Genomic DNA, 7,523 nt, shown 5'->3' on the forward strand with positions numbered 1-7,523 from the left:
GTGTGTGTTGTATGTGTGTCTGTGTGTGTAAGAGAGAGAGAGATATGAAATTTCCTGTGAGAGAAAGAGAGAGAGAAAAAGAAACAGAGAGAGAGAGAGAGAGACCTTTGAGAAAGAGAGACGGTGATAGAGAGAGAGAGAGGCATAGCGCAACCTTTTGGAGAGAGAGAGAGAGAGGGCGAAACCTTCGTAGGAGAAGCGAAGCCTACTCTCTTTTTCACGTGCTTTCTGTTGGAGACGCTGTCAGGAGTTTTTTGGAGCAAGGGATTGCGCATATGTACATACACATGCATGGTGCATCAAATAAGAGATTGCCCATTTTCCTTAGCCAGGTGGTTATGTGGGGCCCACATGTGTACAGGTAGGACAGGGTGTACATAGTGCATCGATTTTCACTATTACCAGTACTACTGTGTTTTTCTACAATAATGAGGAGTTTATAGCGCGTAAAACTTCTCGAGGAAGGTATCCGCGGACCGACGACGTGAGGTCAGCAGGTGCGTCAGATGGCATCTAGTGGCGTGCGAACAAGGTCAATATTTGCACGCAGATGAGGACGGACACAACGTGGGTGTTTTCTTGTGAGAGTTACGCAGAAAGGTCATCATTAGGACCGCTTTTTGGGGCCACTTCACGTGGTGGCGAGATGCATTATTGGAAAAAAGCTGCGTGCCAGGTGTGCGGATGATGCAAAAAGGTGACAACTATGCACTGCGAGGTCAGTTTTTGGTTTGTTCGGGGTCCGTTTGAGGTCATCTAAAAGGCCAAGGGTGCCCAAGTAATAAAGCTAAGTGTGGGAACTGAAAAAACAGAGAGAAGACCAGAAAAAAACGTGGAGAAGAGAGGAGGAACAGCCGCAAGTGTGTTTTTGCTCATTTTGGAGCCTGTTTTGGCCGTAAACTGCTCATCCGAAGTCGGATTTGAGCACTTTGACATTGTAGACTGGGGTTTTGGGCCGTTCCGGACGCGATGGCGCTGTCCATTTTTCCAAATTCCTCACTCTTTTCTTGCTGTTTTTCTGTGTAAGTTTCTCCTATGAGCGAAATATCTGCTCTAGTTTGTGATTGTATCTGGTATCTTTTACCCATATTGTGTGAGTTGTTTGCCCCATTGGTGTTGGCCCAAGCTCATTTGTATCTAAACATCAAAAATTCTCCTCTTTTGAGCTGAGATTTTGTGTGTGTGTGTGTGTGTGTGTGTGTGTGTGTGTGTGTGTGTGTGGAGTGGGCAAGTGGATAGTCTCTTTCCTCTCACTCTAGAGGTGTGTTCCCTGTCTCGGCCAGGTGTGTTGTGTAAGCCGAGTGTTGCCCCATAGTGTGTGTGTGTATCTTCCCAAGAGTGTGTGTCGGGTCGTTATAGAGGCGTTGTGTGTGTTTTCATCCCGCTCACAACGCAAACGGAGGCTCAATTTCCCTTTCTCTCACTCTCTTTGACTCTCTCGGTGTCTCTCTTTCTCTCTCATACCTTTTGTGTGTCACGTACTAACGTATCCAGGCCCATTAAGTGACCGCACGTACAGCATCATGCACAATAGATTCTTTTTTTTTAATCACCATGTGGGGCGCCACTGGGGGTAACCGTTATAAGTGTCTAGAGAGAGAGAGAGAGAGAGAGAGAGAGAGAGAGAGAGAGAGAGAGAGAGAGAGAGAGAGAGAGAGAGAGAGAGAGAGAGAGAGAGAGAGAGAGAGAGAGAGAGAGAGTGAAACCTCTGAAATTGAGCGAGAGAGAGAGAGAGAGAGAGAGAGAGAGAGAGAGAGAGAGAGAGAGAGAGAGAGAGAGTGAAACCTCTGAAATTGAGCGAGAGAGAGAGAGAGAGAGAGAGAGAGAGAGAGAGAGAGAGAGAGAGAGAGAGAGAGAGAGAGGGGGGGGGGAGGGGGGGGGAGGGAGACTCATTACTGTCACACACACACACACACACACACACACACACACAGGTACGTCAGTCATGCGAGCATAATTTCATGAGCAACACGAGCAAGAGAATTAGTCAAGCAACATATAAAAGTGAACAATTTATGTATGTTTAATTATGAAAATATATATCTATGTGTGAGTGTAAGTGTGTTTGTGTGTGTGTGTGCACGCATATATGTGGATGTGTGCATGCGTATTTCTTAACTTGTAATGACCTTAAACAATGTTTTTTTTAATAAAGTTCAACATAATTTAGAGTTCTATATATTGCAAGGATCACTAGCATCAAATGCTCAAATGATCAAATCATCAAGGGATCACCGCTCCACCGTGATGTGGATAATTATTTAGATATGCATAATTAGACATCTTTAGAAGTGGACTGACTAACTCATGGAGGGAATTGTAGAGTGAAATGATGAGACAAATCAACAATTTTTAGCAAACCTCATAGACATCACATGTACAACTAATCCAATATATATGCATGCGTATATGTCAGAACAAACTTTCATGCGTTCATATACTTACTAATCACTAGGATCAAGGGGTCACCACTCCACCTTGCATATGTGTGTGTAACTATCTAAGCACTATTTCAAGTTCATGTATTTTCCTTTAAAAAATCATCCAGATTCTTGTTTGTATAACGGACTATTTTACAAAAAAAAATCTCTCCTTATGAGAGACCTCACATGAGGATTTTGAAGCAATCATACAATTTCAAAAAGTTTCCAATTGTCATGAAAATTTAACTAGATATGTCTCTTCAAATTGACATCTAGTGTTACAAGCCCATGAGTTCACCAAGCCCATGCTATACCCACACATTACGAATGAATTTTACACGAGTGTTAAGCGTGATATTATAAAAATAGGCCGAGAATGGAAGGAGGCATTTTTGAGGGGAAATATGCACCCGTGCACACAGAGACAATACTTCTAATTTATTTGAAGTAGACCCTAATGTCATCCCAATTTTGAGCACTCAATAATGAGCGACAAGAAAAAATTACATTTTACAATAAACAATTAGCTAGTGTCATCTTAATATTGAGCAATCATCAATGAATGACAAGAAGATTGACAATAATGATATTGTCCACTAGTCTCGGCATTGTTATGTCCATATATGTAACATCTTTATGAGGCTTCAAAGAAAACATCTCTCTACACCAAATGACAATAGCATATTGCAAGCCCATAATCAAGTGTTTGCATACACAAAACAAGCTTAATGTAGTCCAAAAGTCTGGGCAATGTTTTGCCCAAATACATATTTCTCAAAGTTTAGAAGTCAATAAAACTAAAAGACAATAGTAGTTGCATGGCTAGAATTAAGTTTTTGCACACCCAAAAAGAAGCTATGTGATCATGCAAAATAAGATCCACTCTAAAGAAGACTACTCCAAATCTGCGTGGTCATCAATGAAGATACAGCTTCGCCTTCGCCTCTCGCGCACGAGTGACTGGCCATATGAATATGTGGTCACCATGTGCCTTGCCATTGCCTCTGCATAGCAAGGTAGCTCACTATCAATCACAATGAGATAATAATGTCATAAAAAATAAAAATTAGGTGCTATAAAATAATGAATAAAGAAAACTCACTAGTCTGAAGGCACATCATAAACAACCAAATCATTCCCCACATCATCAATGCGATCATCACTATCTCCAAGCTCGACAACTTGAAGAGCACCATAGAACTCCTGTACAAAAGGAGACAAGTATCCCTCACATATCTCTAGATCACTCTCCATGACCAAGCAACCACGAGAAGTGTGCATAGCTTCCTTTAATAAAGGCCTTGTACCACCATCAAGCTCCAAACATGTACCTATTTTAGGGCACAAGGCCTCTACAAAAAATAGCATATGGGCAACACTCCTCTCTAACATGCCTCTCCACCCACCACTCTTGCCATTACGTGTTGTGAGAGCAGACGATGGCAAGTAGTGACTGATAATCTCCATTGAGAGATCTTGTTGCAAGACTCTCCCCACCTACCATACAAGAAAATAAGGTAGCTATGCATGAACATTTAAGAATTTTAGTGCAAAAACAATCACATTGAATAATAAACAATGACACGCAAACCTTTTAAGCACTCTCATGATCAAATGAAGGATTACTTCCTGCCTTGTGAAATGCCAAAGCATAGAATACGTTCATCTATCATAGCCATGGAAACAACACATAAAAAAGTCAATTTTGCATGATCAAATTTATTTTAAATAATTGTTCATGTTTTTTGAAGGATGCTTTATTACCTTTTGTGTATGCCCATTCTTTGTTTGTGATGAAAATGGCTTAGAGCTCTCCATGATCCACCTAAAACTCAGCTCTAGGCCTGTGCGTGTGGCCAAGTCTCCACAAGACTAAGAGCAGTGCTAGGACAAAGAACAAGCACCCAACCCATGTCATCCATCATTGTAGATGCAACCACCAATGAAAACTTGACATGGTCATCTGTTAGCTCATTCCATGCAAGAATGCCATCAAAACCTTGAACAAGCCCACCTACAAGAAAAATTATTGTATTTGAGTGTGTGTTAAGAATTTGAGCTAAGTATATGCATAGTGTATACAAGATAGCATTGAAAACCCTCTTACCAGTAGGAAGATCAATAACAGTAAGATCAACACTCCATGCACTAGGTTTTCCATTTCTTATCTTCTCATGTTCACCCAAGCCAACAAAAAACTCTCGCATCACCACAAAACCATCCTTGAAGTTTCTTGCAGTGAACTCCTTGCCAAGCTCAATGTAATCATAAATCCAAACCTTTGACTGTTTTATGTCTCCTTTCTTTTGAATGGAATGGAAACTAGCCAAAGGTGCATGAATCAAAGCTCCCTTTCGAACATTCTTTTGGGTATGACAACTTCCTAAGTTTCTTGTATCTAACAATAGCCAAAAAAATAACACATTTTTCTTCAAATCAATCCATGCCATAATGATTAGCATAAGACATAACAAAAGAAAGAATAGCAAGAACATATTTTTCCCACCAACAATTTAACTTACTTACCCTTGATTGACATTCCACCCTTGCTTGATGGTGGACGGCCTCCATGATTCTTGCCTTGCCCTTGTCTTTCTTGATCTTCTTTTTCTTTGAGAGCTTTCAACTCTTCCTCCATCTTCTTCCTTTGCTCAACAGTCATCTCTCCTGATGACCCTGAGTCGGACTTACATTCACCCTTCCAATGATGAAGATAATTCTCCTTCTCCTCTTCTAGACACTCACCTTTCTTCATATCAATCCACCAAGGGCAGTGCTTACGCTCCTAATCCATGAGAAGAAAGGGTCCACCAGAATCATTGTTCTCTCTAAAGATAGTGGAGGTGTACATACTATATGTAGGAGGACACATAATTGTCCATGCTTTACATATGTAACGCATGCAAGTGATCTTCTTACTTCTTATGAGATACATCAAGAACCTACAACAATATGAAATTTACATAAACCTTAAATAAAACGAACTTATATAATACAACAATAGTCACTTAGCAAAATGCATAACATAGGAATTACCTATAGACCAATCGACGGGAAGAAATTTTCAAGTACACATGCTTTGATGGTGGAGTAGCCACATTCATCTCCTTTTGAAATTCATAAAAAAGTACTCCTCTATATCTACCAACAATGTCTTCAAAATATGAATCCAAGTGAACATCTAAAGGCAAAACCACCTTGTGAACTCCATGTGTGGAATCTACAACCTATTGTAAGAGCCTTCTTGCATCCTCCAAGACTTGATCCATCCATACTGCCTTTGCCAACCAAGGGATATAGAAATGATCTCCCAAAGGCATTCCAAAACTTTGGCGAAAGTTCTCATCTGCTCCCAAAAGCTTTAGCATTTTTATCTTTAGCTCTTGAGAACATGTAGCACAAGATATAGAGTAGAGTTTCTCTATTGTAATCTTGAATTTTTCATCCTCAAAAGGAAGACTCCATAAAATGAGAATCCATTCTTCTCCATTAGCAGGATTCACCACGGATAGATTCTACAATAACCAAACAAAATAAACAGAAAAATCTTTTTATTATACTTTTAATAGAGTGTAGTACTCACCCGAGTCATGCATCTATTGTAAGCTTTGACAACATTGCTCTTTGCTTGAATCTCAGCCCTCACACGCTCATCTTGTGACAAAGTAAGAGGTATCTTATTTAATGCTACCTGTAAATCAGACTTCCATTTATTCTGCATACACCATTTCAATAAAATGTATCAAGAACCAAAAATATTATTAATCTTAACAAATTTAAGTACATACCCCATAAACCATGGGACCAAGGATAGACTGAGTAAGAGGATACCGAACCCTCTTTCCTGATTGTGCTTCTTGAGCTTGCTTTCTCCATTGACACTTGTTCAGCCTCAGTAAAATTTTTAGTGATTTGAGACCCATCTAAAGAACAAATGGTACTTGTATGATATAAGTAGTCTTTGAGGTTGGTCTTAATGATTGCTTCTTCATTCATTTTACATAAACAATAAACCATAGAAAATTTACCTCAAGACGTCATTAAAACAAAGACAAAGCAAAATTTAATGTACAAATGAAAATAAGACTTACATGTTCAATCTTTGAAGAGCAGCAATTAATCTCAACTCCTCTTGCTGGGTAGGGACAATAAATTGTGCCAAAACCCTCACATGTTTCTTCTTGTCATTACGTGAGACCTCGCTTATGCTCTCCATCCAAGAGGCCGCTCGATGATTCCCTTCCCAGACAAAGAACATATTTCCCTTCAACATGGACCATTGATCATTGTTTTCAAGCTCATCCTCAAACTCTTTGTTAACCATATGCCAATACTTGTCCCAAGTTTTTGTAATGTCCTCATTAACATCTCTAGTTGAACCATCTGGAAGATTTATGGATAAGATGAACATACCTTTCATCTTAAGGTACCCTTCTTCTTCAAAAACCTTCTTAAGTAGAGAAAGGTCCCATCTAAGCTCTCGTACTCTCTCATTTATCAAACACCTACAAAGAGGAATCATAGGGGGTATACATCCTTTATTCAGGGTTAAACTGTCTATAAACTCGGAGCCTTGGGGCCTGATAATAGCTTGTGGGATGACCTCCTCAACCTCTTTGTCATTTGTCACCTTCTCATTGTCCTTCATACCCCCATCTACATCCTTATCATTGGTGGCCTCTTTATCTCCTTGATCATCATGAATGTCTTCTACTTGTTGATTAGCCTGAGCATTTTCAGCTTTATCAACTGATTTCTCGCTATCCTCGCTGCTAGCAACAGATTTCCTCTTCTTGCGTATGACTTTGGATGAACCTTTTGTCCTCTTTCCAAATCTAGAAGCCTTTCATAAAGAACAAATAAACAAATATCAACAAACATATTAAACTTACATACATTTAAAATTTCTTCAAAACAAGATGCTTATTTATGGGCCAAATTTAAAATTCAAAACTTAAGAACATGCATTTCAGTCAAAATCCGACATCACATGCATTGTGTGTGTGTGTGTGTGCGTGCGCGCTCTCTGTCTCTTCCATACATCATTCTAAATTTTCACAAGGGTTTCGCCGGTGAAACCCCTTGCATGGAGCAGTGTTG

General features: G+C 39.7%; 2 pseudogenes; both read right to left on the minus strand.

Annotated features, from left to right (window-relative positions):
- Positions 1–3,317: 3,317 nt before the first annotated feature.
- On the minus strand, positions 3,318–5,791 carry LOC147426588 (uncharacterized; annotated as a pseudogene).
- A 408-nt stretch (positions 5,792–6,199) lies between these two features.
- Positions 6,200–7,321, minus strand: LOC147426589 (uncharacterized; annotated as a pseudogene).
- Positions 7,322–7,523: the final 202 nt, after the last annotated feature.

This window comes from Adiantum capillus-veneris, chromosome 24, assembly GCF_014529385.1.
Source record: "Adiantum capillus-veneris isolate H3 chromosome 24, ASM1452938v2, whole genome shotgun sequence".
Classification (NCBI taxonomy): Eukaryota; Viridiplantae; Streptophyta; class Polypodiopsida; order Polypodiales; family Pteridaceae; genus Adiantum; species Adiantum capillus-veneris.